The 13,324-nt window shown below is 46.3% G+C and overlaps 1 protein-coding gene across 3 annotated transcripts in view; it reads right to left on the reverse strand.

Annotated features, from left to right (window-relative positions):
* The window catches only part of LOC146830262 (E3 ubiquitin-protein ligase TRIM39-like), a 338,681-nt gene that overhangs the window by 250,663 nt on the left and 74,694 nt on the right, over positions 1-13,324 (reverse strand). The window lies entirely within an intron of this gene.

Consider the following 13,324-nt stretch of genomic DNA (forward strand, 5'->3'; position numbering starts at 1 on the left):
GGGTAAGGGAGTGTGGACCCAGTTCGCTGGACTGGCAGGGTCCCCTGCTGTTTGGCGGGAGAGATATGATATACCCTGCTTCAAGCAGTAGAGCAGAGGGTGATAAGGTTTGCATTGGTGGTTCTCCCCCAGAAGTAATGGTTTGTGTATCTGCATCTGTGTGCCCGGAAGAGTAAAGAGAATCAGGAAGGGGGAGGGAGGGCTGTGATAAGGAGGGAAGGTAGGGGGGAAGAAGACAGAAGCGGGGGAGGGGACCAACAAGAAACAGATTTGGTGGGGCATTCTCAAGCCAAATGAAAGGGCTCTTCCTCAATCTACCCACCTCAGCTATGCATCTAATGGTGGTGCCATCTCCACTCTCCGATGTTTAGTGATGTCCCTTTTAGCTAAAAGTATGCAAAGCTCCACCAATGGACTCTGTCCTGAAGAAAATGAGTTTTTACTAGGTTCTATTCATTTTCTTACATTCCTCAATTTCCTTGCCATCTCGTGACAAAACCCTGCCTACAGCCTCCATTTCTGCTGACGCTCAAAACTATTGCATTCCCAAGTCCCCCTGTTCTTTACAGTTAGCCAATTCATCAACACAAAGCCATGAGACACCTACTCCCTGTGTAAACAAGCTTGTTTTTCATCTTCTGCTTCCTGCTTGGTAAACATCCTTGACACGCTGATCAGGTTATCTGGACAATGGTCTGACTGACCGAGCCTTGATCAAGCTGATTGAACAATGATCTGAATGCCGAGCCTTGATCAAGCTGATTGAACAATGGTCTGAATGCCGAGCCTTGATCAGGTCATCAACTACAAACACCGCCTTGATCAGGTCATCAACTACAAACACCGCCTTGATCAGGTCATCAACTACAAACATCGCCTTGATCAGGTTATCAACTGCAAACACCGCCCTGATTGAACAATGGACTGAATACCAAAAGAGTGGAGTAAAAATGTATATAAGGCTTGTTCGCTGTGGAGCAAAGCAGCAGCCTCCTGGGTTTTGTCTCTGACTTGCTTGGGACTCTGTTCCATAGCCTGGGCTATTGTAATAAAGGTGGTTCTCTCTGCAGATGAAGGTTTCCGGGTCCACTTTATTATATAAGGAGGGTAAGAGTAGACTCGGGTGGTTCCTGCACCGCCAAGCCCCCAATCGTCCTTGTGGTGGGCTTTTCTAGGTTCTACAAATGGCGCCTGAACAGGGACACCACGGAGACGTAGGTCTGACCCGGTGGTCGTGAGGGGGCCCGTGGTGGAAGTCCGACGGTGGTACCCTACCAGAAGGACCATTTTGAGTCCGGTAGACCAGAAGTCTTGCACACGGTCTTCCCCATCTGGTCTGGGCCACCTGACTGCGTCCCGCTGGTGTCCCCTTAAGTGTGGTCTCTGTCTGGATCTGGACCCGTGCCTACGTCTGCAGAAGTGAACAACATTTTCGGGTAAGGGTGGACTGATCATCCACCACTTGTGCTCTGTTTTCTGTCTGTATTGACTTTTGCAAAAGCCAAGCCAGTGAGGTGAGTGTTTTTCTCCAACTGTTGTCTGCCTGAAGTAAAAATATGCCAGTCAGTAGTAAGTTCCGAAAGTTATGTTGTTGCGTATGTACAGAGGACTCCCTCCTGGAGGCAGCCTGCCCGCTTCCTCCAGAAGGAACTCCAAGTTATGAGATGTATGTTAAATATGGGCCATCTGCTATCATGTTTTCTTCCTTATGGGTAAAATATACGAAACAAAGCAATGTTGAATTACAGTGGCCACAGTTTGGCTCCTTTGATCTCCAGGCCCTTACGAGCCTGGAGGAGCAGCTGCTCCGCAAACGGTCTCGTCAAGCCATGTTTGACGCTACCGCGTTGTGGAGGAAAGAAATAGATCAAAGAATGAGAAAAAAGCAAGCGTTGAATAAAAAGAAAGAGGGGATGTCTATGGCTGATCATTTGAAATCGCATTTAGAAAATAAGGTTCAGGAAGGGGTTGAAATGGCAGATAGGCATCATAGGGCTAAGGTGACAAAATGTTACCCCGCTCGTTCTCCCAGGGACCTTGAGGTTGAAGGATAAGAGGGGGACTCATTGTTGAATGCTATTCTTGAAGGTCCACCTCCTGCCTATGCTCCGGCTCCTATGTATCCCGCTCTTCCTCAAAATGTTCCTAACGCTTCACCCCCACCAGTGGTTGTTCAGGCTGCCTCACCCATTGTACCACTGCCTGATCCTTTGACTCCCGTCATCCTGCCAGCACCCCTCCCTCCAACAGTTCATACCGCTCCACCTATTAACCCAACCCCGACCATACATTCCCGTCTGCTTGATAATCAGTCTATTGGAACCCCTGTTGGTGACCCTTATGCCACCCCGGACCGAACAACATGGCCCTCTCTTTTGCCCAATACCCTGTTTGGATTCTTCGGTACCCCTAGAAAGGAGTCTTTGAGGTCTGCTGAACTCGCTGGGGGTAGTGAAAGGGATGCTATGCGAAAACAATGTGCACTTTGGAAAAATAATGGTAATATTTATAGCGTTAAAGATATCTGGCTGACGTTTAGACAATGGACGGCCATACAACAAACAGACATGGCCGAGTACATGTGCACACTTATAATGAAGAGATACGAAGCATTGTTCATAGATACTCCCTGGGATTGATTGATTTAAAACTAACTATTGCCAAGGGTCATGTTCAGGGAGATGATATGTATGAAGCCCTTGTTACCATGATTGCGTTCAGAGACACAACGGCTTTTTCGCCACCTCCGAATGACAAAGCCATCCTATGAGAGAGACAGCTCCCGTCATTATCCCTGCAGTGCTCGCCAATAACCAGGGTCTTGGAGCAGCCCCAGCCCACTGGCGTAGGATGTGGGTGCATGTCCCATGGAAAAGAGCGGATGTTCTTCAATTAAAATCCCAATTACCAGACCCCCGTAAGAATCCAGCTCTTTACTATCAGGAATTAGGTCAGATTGTTTCATCTGGTGTCCTTACCTTAGAGGATATTGACTTATTGTTCAGGTCAGTAGTACCACCCGACATATGGGACAAAATACGCCATGTCAACCATAATGCCGCTTTTCATGGTGACTGGACCGACTTTGAGAGGATTGAGAATGACAGAGAGGGAGGGACTAAGCCTGATCCGGCTATTCTGGCTCTCCCAGGCCATCTGTTGCAACTCATTAAGACCCTTTTGTCCGAAATAGATGTTAATTGGGATAAGATAAATGCATGTAAACAAAGTAAGGATGAGTCTGTTGCTGATTTTTTCACCCGCTTCGAAACTGAGTACAAAAGTCACAGTGGATTGGACCCTAGAGCCCCTGGCTCGGGTTCAGTGTTTATTGATAAATTTGTATCTAATTTATTATCGGATCTCTCGGCCCGCCTTAAGAAGGTTGAGTACGTGGTCAGCTCAGACTATGGCAGGCATCCTTGCCATGGCCCAATATCATGAGAATAGAGAGAATGAAGATAAAGACAAAGAGGGTAGGAAGAACAAGGACCTTAAAACAAAAGTTTTGTTACAACAAGCTTATCCACCCCGGGGACAAAATGCTAGAGGCCAAGGTCCGCCTTAGGACCAGTTCCAGAGGCTGCCACAGCGCTCCCTTCAGTCTCCTTTACAGAAGTCCATCAGTTCGGCAGGTCCTGTTGATAAAGACCAGTGTGCCTACTGTAAGGCTTATGGCCACTGGGTTAGTGAATGCCCGGTATTAGCCCAGAATATTCAGTAAGGAAAAACTAGGCCCCAAACCCAAAGGGAAGGAAATATGGGACCTCCTAGGCAGAGACGTGCACCAGATCCTAATGTTCGACCCCGTATGGGTTCGCCCCAGGGTACAGTTAACAGATTTGACAACAGGTATGAGGCCCCTAGGACATACTTTAACGATGATTATGATGAGATCGATGAGACAGGTTTCTTCCAGCCATAGGAAAGCCAGGAAAGGGGTAATGTAAGAGTGCCGATTCCTGTGGATCAGCGAGGTCCTTATGTCCGGATGTCAGTTGCAGGGGATAAAAAGAAGTTTCTCCTAGACACCGGGGCTACTAGATCCTCTGTTGCGCACACCTTGATACCGGAGGCACCCCTTTCTGTCTCTCTCAATGTCTCCGTGGGCTTTTCTGGGGTCCCTGTCACCAACCCCGTCTCTATGCCTCTCCCGCTGGATCTCCGTCCAGCTCATATGGATGCTCCTTTGATTCTCACGACTGGATGTAGTGAAAATTAGCTGGGTATGGATTTGTTAAAGGCTTTACATGCTACCATTTCTTGTAGTCCTGATGGCGTGTCCCTTACCAGATTCCTCCGCCACTATGTTCCTCTCTGGACCCCTCCCTCCCGTTCTGCAGGCCTTACCCTCATCACTTTGGGCCACTTCTGACACTGAAGTAGGACTTCTCGACATTTGTCCGCATACTGTCCGTATCCAGCAAGGTGCCCAACTGCCCCGGCTTTGCCAGTATCGCCTTCCCCAAGAAGGTGAGGCTGCCCTATGATCTATAATATCAGATCTTGTGAAGACAGGAGTAGTTGAGGAGACACGTGGTAATGAGTGTAACAGCCCAATTATTCCAGTTCTTAAACATTGTATTGATCCCTCTCCCGCGGCCCCCAAAATCTATCGGTTTGTCATCGATCTGCGGGCTCTCAACAAAATTACGGTCTCACAGTATCCCGTTGTCCCTGATATCACAGCACTCTTGACCATGGTCCCAGCGACCGCCACTCATTTTTCTGTTATTGACCTAAAGAATGCGTTTTTCAGCATTCCCATACATCCGGACGGTAGACATCTTTTTGGTTTCTCCCTTGGAGGGCGGAGTTTCCGGTTCTGCCCCCCAAGGTTTTACTGAAAGCCCCAGCATCTATAGTCAGGCTCTCAAGAATCAGTTGGACTCCCTGACGCTCCCAGCAGGAGCCACTCTGTTGCAATATGTAGATGATCTCTTAATTGCAGCCACTTCTGCTTCACTTTGTGAACAAGCAACAGTACGTCTGCTTCACCACCTTGCCTCGCACAATCATAAGGTTTAATTGAACAAATTGCAATTTTGTTGAGAGAAAGTGACCTACCTCGGCCACCTTCTCTCGAAGGAGGGAAGACAACTTACCACTGACAGAGTGTCCCTTATTACCTCCATGCCTCCCCCTTTGACACAGAAACAAGTATGTGCCTTTATAGGCCTCACTTCCTATTGCAGACAATGGATCCCTAACTTCTCGGCCATTGTCAAACCTCTTTTAGCTCTCACTACTAAAGATATGCCAGAAAGAGGTTTTCCATGGACAACTGAACATGTGGCTGCCTTTCAGACACTCAAAGATGCCTTATGTACAGCTCCAGTGTTAGGCACCCCAGACTATGGCAAACAATTTTTTCTTTTTGTCCATGAGACACATGGCTGCACTTGCGCGGTCTTAACTCAGATTTCTGGAGACAAACATCGCCCTTGTGCTTATTTCTCGGCTACACTTGACCCAGTAGCCCGAGCCCTCCCTGGATGTTTACGCGCAACTGCTGCTGCTGCACTTATCGTCTGCCAGAGCGCAGGTATTGTTATGTCTTCACCCTTGACCTTAATGGTCCCACATGCAGTAGATACCTTGCTCAACAACACCAAGACACAACACCTTACCAGTGCACGACATACAGGTTATGAGCTCACTCTTTTTACCAGTCACATTGACATTAGGAGATTTAATATTCTAAATCCAGCCACACTACTCCCTACTGAGACACAAGGGAACAATTCTGACCCTCATGACTGCATATTAAGGACTGAAGAAGAGACAAAGGGTCGTGTGGATCTACAAGACACCCCCCTAACAGACGCTGAGGGAACACTATACATAGATGGTTCATGTCTTAAAAGATCGGATGGAACTACATCTGCTGCATATGCCCTCACCACTCTTGTTACAGTAGTTGAGACAGCACAAATTCCACAAGCATCGGCCCAAACGGATGAATTAATGGCCTTGGAACGAGCTTGTGAAATCAATACGCCTTTGGGGTGGCTCACAATTTTGGCAGACTCTGGAAAGAAAGAAATTTTCTCACCTCACATGGGACTAGAATACAACATGGTCCCCTGATACACAGACTTCTAGACGCCTTGACATTACCTAGAAAAGTTGCAGTGATTAAATGTAAAGCCCACCAGAAAGTGACTGATGATGTAGGGGAAGGCAATGCCCTTGCAGACCAAACAGCAAGACAGACTGCTCTAAGTAAATCAGATGGAATGTTTGTGACAGGACCAGCCAGATGGGTGGTGGAAGGAGAAAAGTTGGAAAATACTAGTCAGAGTGTGGTTGAGATTCAATCTCATGCCACTGCAAAAGAACTGCACACGTGGGAGGAACATCTGGCAGAGAAAGAGATAGAGGGATGTTGGGTGCGTATATCCGAAGGGAGGCAATGGATGTTACCAGACAGTCATGTCCCCCCGGTTGTCACTATGGCCCATGGCCCTGCCCATATCAGTGCAAACGGAATATGCAAGTTACTAGAACCAACATTGTATAATGAAAAAATACACCTATATGCTGATCAAGTGGTTAAGTCATGTATGATCTGCCTTATGCACAATCCAGGAAAAGGTACAGTTACCCCCGCTGGTGGCTTCTCCCCTCCTACGTTTCCTTTTGAGGCCATCCAGATGGATTATATCCACATCAACAGGTGTGCGAATTTGAAATATGTCCTTGTAGTGGTCTGTGCCTATAGCAGATGGGTGGAGGCCTACCCACCAAGGATTGCACAGCTATTACAACGGCTAAAGTTTTGTTGAAAGAATACTTTCCCCAATTTGGGTTGCCCCGTTTGGTTTGGAGTGACAATGGCCAACATTTTACAGCCAATGTGGTCTAGTTTGTGTGTTTCGGGCTTGGTGCCAGACAAAAGTTTCATGCTGCTAATCACCCCCAGTCAGCCGGGTTGGTGGAGAAATACAATGGGGTACTTAAATTAAAATTGGCCAAAATAGTGGCGGAAACCGGTGTTACCTGGGTAGATGCCCTACCCCTTGCTCTCTTGTCAGTAAGGACGACTGCCCACTCAAGGATAGGATTATCTCCCTACGAATTGGTATTCGGTAGACCAGCTAATGTATGGGGCGTACCAAGGGCAAAGAAATTGTCTGATGTTGAGTTCCCAGTATTGACTGATTACCTATACCAGTTAACTGATTACTTTCGTACTCTTTATCATCAGGTACACCTTTCTATCCCCGACAAGAGCGAAGGCCCGGGTCACACCATCCAGCCAGGTGACTGGGTGGTAATCCAGCGTAAAAAGTGTCTGGAGCGCCGCTGGTCGCACCCCTGACAGGTTCTTCTGGCCACCCGCACTGCTGTAAAAGTCGAAGGAAGAAAGAACTGGATTCATGCTACCCACTGCAAGAGGGTGCCTCTCCCCCCTCCGTACGACCAATGGGTGAAAGAAGGAGTGACGGATTGCGACACAGAACTAGTACCGACCTTTTTCCCTTTCAGTGATGCTCGACTTCATTACACCACTAAGGAAGCCGAAACTGATCGAATCTTGGGGGGTCCAATTGTCCCTCCTCTGCAGGATCAGGGGAAGGAACAAGAAGCTCTCTTTCCAGACCATTCCATACCCTCTTCCACTCGCTACAACTTTAGACCAAGAAAAGGGGCTGGTTCTTGACTCTGTTTGATGTCTATAGGCTGTATGGCTGTGATATCCCGGCTGAGACTGGTGCTGGTATGCTGGACCAAGAGGATGTCCATAGGATTCTTGGTATCCACATCCAGTGAAGCAACCACCAATCACAGACAGCCGCTAGTGACAACAGGCGGAGCACAATGGCAGCAGTCCGAGGATCTGAAGCGCACAAGAAATATGTTAAACTTCTGAACAATAAATGTTCCCTTTCCACGATAGTTATACTTTTTGCCCTCCTCATCCTGCTGGTTGTGGGATGGCTTCTGTTACTGACCTCCCCCCCAGCTCCTCTGGTTATGACACCGACACCTGCGGAACATCTCCACGCCACCTTGTCACCCCATAAACTACTACGATGCCTGGAATTCATGAACAATACTTTTGTGATTAATACTTCGAACTGTTGGGTATGTGGGCTCATGCCACACTCTATGACACACACTGTCCCCTATTTTGTCTATCCATTTTCTGTTTTCGGGTCCTGTCTGGCTTGGAGGATGCTCGTCACCGATGCATATACGATCAATGGAACAACGAGCTCCATCATTGGCGATTTTTATGACACTTTCACCCGAAACAGAACAGGCAATGTCAGTAACCCTTTCTGCCCTACTACAACATCTGACATCTTGAACATTTCTCGTGCTGAACGCAATGAGATGGTTGTGTTCAACACCTCGAGTAGAACCATTTTTTCTCGCTTCCGGTCCAGACGCAAAGATCCCACCAAATTGCAGGCTTTCAATGTGATCAGCACGCATGGCCAGGTGTGCCTGAAAGGGTTGGGGACCTGGGAGGTAGGAGTCAGTGACTGTGCAATAGTCAGTACACTGAATATTACCTCACCACCACTCCTAATCGCTTCTCCAAATACATATTTTGTTTGTGGACAGTCTGCTTATACCTGGCTTCCCAGAAATTGGTCTGGTGTGTGTTATTTGGCCTTTCTTACTCTCCCCTACCTTTACTGCTGTTGGGACGCATCACTTGATGAATCCCCACCGCCACCATCGTATGCCTAGGGGAGTAATTGAAGCCGATAACACTGCAGGACAGGAGGAGGGGGACTTCTTCAAAGGTTTCCTGCTATTCTTGGGCCCTATATTCAACAGCCGCAACATACAACACCATACCCGAGTGGTGGAGGCAACCATTAATGAAACAGTAGGGGCGTTGGGCAACATCACCTCGGAGCTTCAGGCAGACCGCGGATGACGCTACAACATCGAATGGTGCTTGAGATCATCCTTGCTGACCGTGGTGGTGTATGTAAACTGATCGGCTCCAGCTGCTGCATTTACATACCTGATAACGCTCCATCAGTCTATCAAGCTATCCAACATCTGCATAAACTTTCCTCAGAGATTCATCAGCAACAAGACGACTGGTCCCTCATGGGCTGGATTTGGGGCCTCCTTTCCAGATGGGGATGGGGTTTCTCATTTTTCTTGCCTTGGGAATAGCAGTCATCGTCTCATGCTGCCTATGTATCCAGTGCTTGCCTATGCTTTGTGCTATGTGTACACAGCCCCTTAAAAGTTCCCCGGTCAGTACACGTGACACCAACGTAAGGATAATGCTTCAACAAGCGATTGGCGACCTAATGCAGATAGACATTTCCTAAGAAACATGTTTTGCCACTCAATGGCAAAAGGAGGGTCTGAAGAAAATGAGTTTTTACTATTCATTTCCTTACATTCCTCCATTTCCTTGCCATCTCGTGACAAAACCCTGCCTACAGCCTCCATTTCTGCTGACGCTCAAAACTATCGCATACCCAAGTCCCCCTGTTCTTTACAGTTAGCCAATTCATCAACAGAAAGCCATGAGACACCTACTCCCTGTGTAAACAAGCTTGTTTTTCATCTTCTGCTTCCTGCTTGGTAAACATCCTTGACGAAAGCCGGGAACCGAAGCCAAGTAGGTGTGCATGCGGGGCAGGACTCTTGACGAAGGTTTGACTATAGAGCTACCCCTAGATGCTTTTCGGTCCCCTGAGACACAGAAACCATTCAAGACTTTGATGGAGTATAACACATGATTGATAAATCATCAATCACTTAAACAAGGAGCAGCTACTCTGCCCTTGCACTACGTACAGGATAGGGAATTCCCGTCTGTCCTGTCTCCTAGGGAGGCCTACTTTGCCCTGAAGAAAGTCCAGGACCTTTACAGCCATTATTGGACTGAAACATGTTGGCACTAGGGTCTTAGGACCATAAGACTCCCAATAAGACCCAATATTCTTTTTTAGTAACCCAGACAGACCCAAGAATAAAGGGATACCGGGGATCTGTCTGAGGTATTTTAACTTTTCAGCCCCCCAGGTCAAAAACTTCTAACAAGAGCTCCCAACACTGTGGTTGAGCCCACCCCGACTTATAGGCGTCGGGGTGACCCGATGATGAAGCATGACACCACTAGGGTGTGTGAGGGTAAATAAACAAAAAGGAAGATTTTCCTTGCTCACCTTTTGGTGAAGACGTAAAGAGTTTACCTTATCTAAATCCTTCACATCTCTCCCCACTGAAGCGCATCCATATCAACCACGTTTGATTTGTTAGAGTAATTTAAGTGATTAATTGATTATAAACAGGAGGAGTTACTCTAACTCTGTAACCTCTCTACCCTTCCAGGTATCGAAAAAAAGTTTTTTTCATTTAACCTTTAATGTGAATATATAAACATCCTTGACACCCTGATCAGGTTATCTGGACAATGGTCTGACTGACCGAGCCTTGATCAAGCTGATTCAACAATGATCTGAATGCAGAGCCTTGATCAAGCTGATTGAACAACGGTCTGAATGCCGAGCCTTGATCAGGTCATCAACTACAAACATCGCCTTGATCAGGTTATCAACTGCAAACACCGCCTTGATTGAACAATGGACTGAATACCAAAAGAGTGGAGTAAAAATGTATATAAGGCTTGTTCGCTGTGGAGTAAAGCAGCAGCCTCCTGGGTTTTGTCTCTGACTAGCTTGGGATTCTGTTCCATAGCCCGGGCTACTGTAATAAAGGTGGTTCTCTCTGCAGACGAAGGTTTCCGGGTCCACTTTATTATATAAGGAGGGTAAGAGTAGACTCAGGCGATTCCTGCACCACCAAGCCCCCACTCCTCCTTGAGGTGGGCTTTTCTTGGTTCTACACTCCTCTCAAACCTCCCTCCTTCTCTAAACCAGAATAGATTTATCTCAGTTCACGCGGAGTCCTGATTACTGCCCATATAAATGCAGCATCTGCTTAAGTCTCTGATTCATCCACCTGGTATATCGCAAAAAAGGAGTACAGAGAAAAATGGTCTTCATAATTCCGGTGCAATTATTGTACCAGCCCATCATCCCATTCCTTGTTGCCAAAGATTGAAGGTGAGGAAGAATAAAAAGGGAAAAAATGCAGAAGACAAAACACTATTCATTCTAACTCTGGATGAGAATATAATACAATAAATGTATGTATGCGAGAAAGTAAGGCTTGAAGTTCAATCAAGTAAGAACATGCTGCATGGGGGCCAGACCAGAGAATCAAAGGCCTTTACAAAATCAAGGAGCCATAGCGCACTGGGCCAGAGAAGTCCCGCATTCACGTGAGATGCAGTCTGAACTCTTCGGATGCAATGACTATTGCCCTGTTTGGCGTGAACCATTTTGGTCTCTTCATATCAAGGAGCCAATTTCCCTCATCAACCTGTTGGCCAATGCCTTGGCAAGGACCTTGGCTTCTAACTTAATTATTGAGATTGGCCTAAACAATTGACAGATGTCGGGCGATTTGCCGGGTTTAAGTAAAAGTGTTATTGTAGCTGATTGGAGCTCTCCAGGCAAAGACCTGTTCAAACTGGCTTCATCCAACATACAGCAGGTGAGGTGACGTATTTGATGCAATCTGCAGAAATGACTTGAATCTGTTTTGGCCTGCGTCTTACCGGTTTGCATTCCAACCAAGACACTGGCAAACTCATCTTCAGTGAGTGAAGATTGAAGTTTGTTCTAAAAATCATTGGATATACCTTGAAGGGGAAGGTCACCTTTCGGGTGAGACAGGTGTTCTATTTTGGGAATGGGCCTGGAGTAATACATACAAAGAGTGATATTAGTCTGTGACTACATCGGCTATGTCAAGGGTATCTGTTCGCAATATTCTGGAAGTGTCTCGGATATAGGGGACTGGTCTAGAGGTGGTCCCTCTGTGTCAACTAGTACAACAGTTTACACGATTTGTCCTCATCTCACATACTCTCCGTAGAGATGCTATCCATGTTAATCTAGCTGTGTCTAATGTCAATTGTCAGAGAGATTCTCTAGAGATCTCTAATTCCAGTGGTAGTGAGGTCTTCATAGTAGATTTTGAGTATTTTTGTTTTAACATTGCTAACCTCTGCATCTTTTAATCAATTGTTATGGGCTACATAGGATTTGTCTTTCTCCCTAAATACTGTATTAAGGGCTTCCCATAATGTGTTACAGACAGACTCATAAAATAGTCACTGACTGTGGATTTCAGCTGGTTTTATACAAGACCCATCAAGAAGAGGAAAGAATCACTGATGATGCATCTCAGTTCTTCTAAACCCATCCAGAACATGAACTAATCACTTATGCAGGACCTTAGCTGATCCAACATTTCTCCAAAACACATCAATACCTTGTATTATTCTTGATTAGAAATTATTTGAGAAGTACATCTCTTACCCAAGGAGATAAAATTGACATTACTTAGAAAATATCCAAACTGACACGGCACCTTTACAACGCTTTAGGACATAATCTAAACTCAACAAAGGTCAACAGGCACAAGCGTCAACAATAAAAGGCCACCAATTCAATAGTGACTACAATAACACATTCCCTCGTCATGCTCAGTACACCACTTATCCACTGGCATGTTACAAAGACATTATTCTGTGGCTAGTGACAAGCCAATAGTAAGCACCCTTTGTCAATACTGTAGTCAATATTCTGGAATCAAGATGTGTTCTAGAAGACATTTTGGAATTCAGATTATGATAGCAAAGTAACAGTGCAAAGACACACAGAAAAATGCATACACACATTCATACTCAGTTGCTGTCCAAACTTACTGACAGATAATTCCTGACACATTCATATACAAATCCAGTTGCGTACACACTCAAAGAGATGCACTATTGACCCAGTGATGCATATACTCACAAATTCTTCCACACCCAGACATACACAAACCTATACACAGACAGGTACAAACAGACCCAGGTAAGAGCACGCTCACAAAGATATGACTAATAACGCATACACACATATGAAAACACACACACAGATGCATGCACTCCCACAACTGATTGTTACCATGCACACACAAACACAGCCACATGCATACAAATAAATAGACAAATGTCTCCATGGACACATTTAAAACCAGATGCCTAAGGTCCATGCATACTTACTCCGACACAGGCCATGTAATCATGGAATTATTGCTTAAAGGTTGGGAGAGTAATTCTTGCTTTTGCTTCTTTCAGGAAGACCCTTGGAAAGATCTGGGTCGCAAACCCTCGGACCATGGCTCCCCGCCAGTACATTTACCCCTTGGAGGTATGACCCAGGCTAGAGGGTAAACCAGAGGCCTCTTTGCATCTCCAAACTAGACAGGCACATGCACA

Source organism: Triturus cristatus, chromosome 5_1, assembly GCF_964204655.1.
Source record: "Triturus cristatus chromosome 5_1, aTriCri1.1, whole genome shotgun sequence".
NCBI classification, from domain to species: domain Eukaryota; kingdom Metazoa; phylum Chordata; class Amphibia; order Caudata; family Salamandridae; genus Triturus; species Triturus cristatus.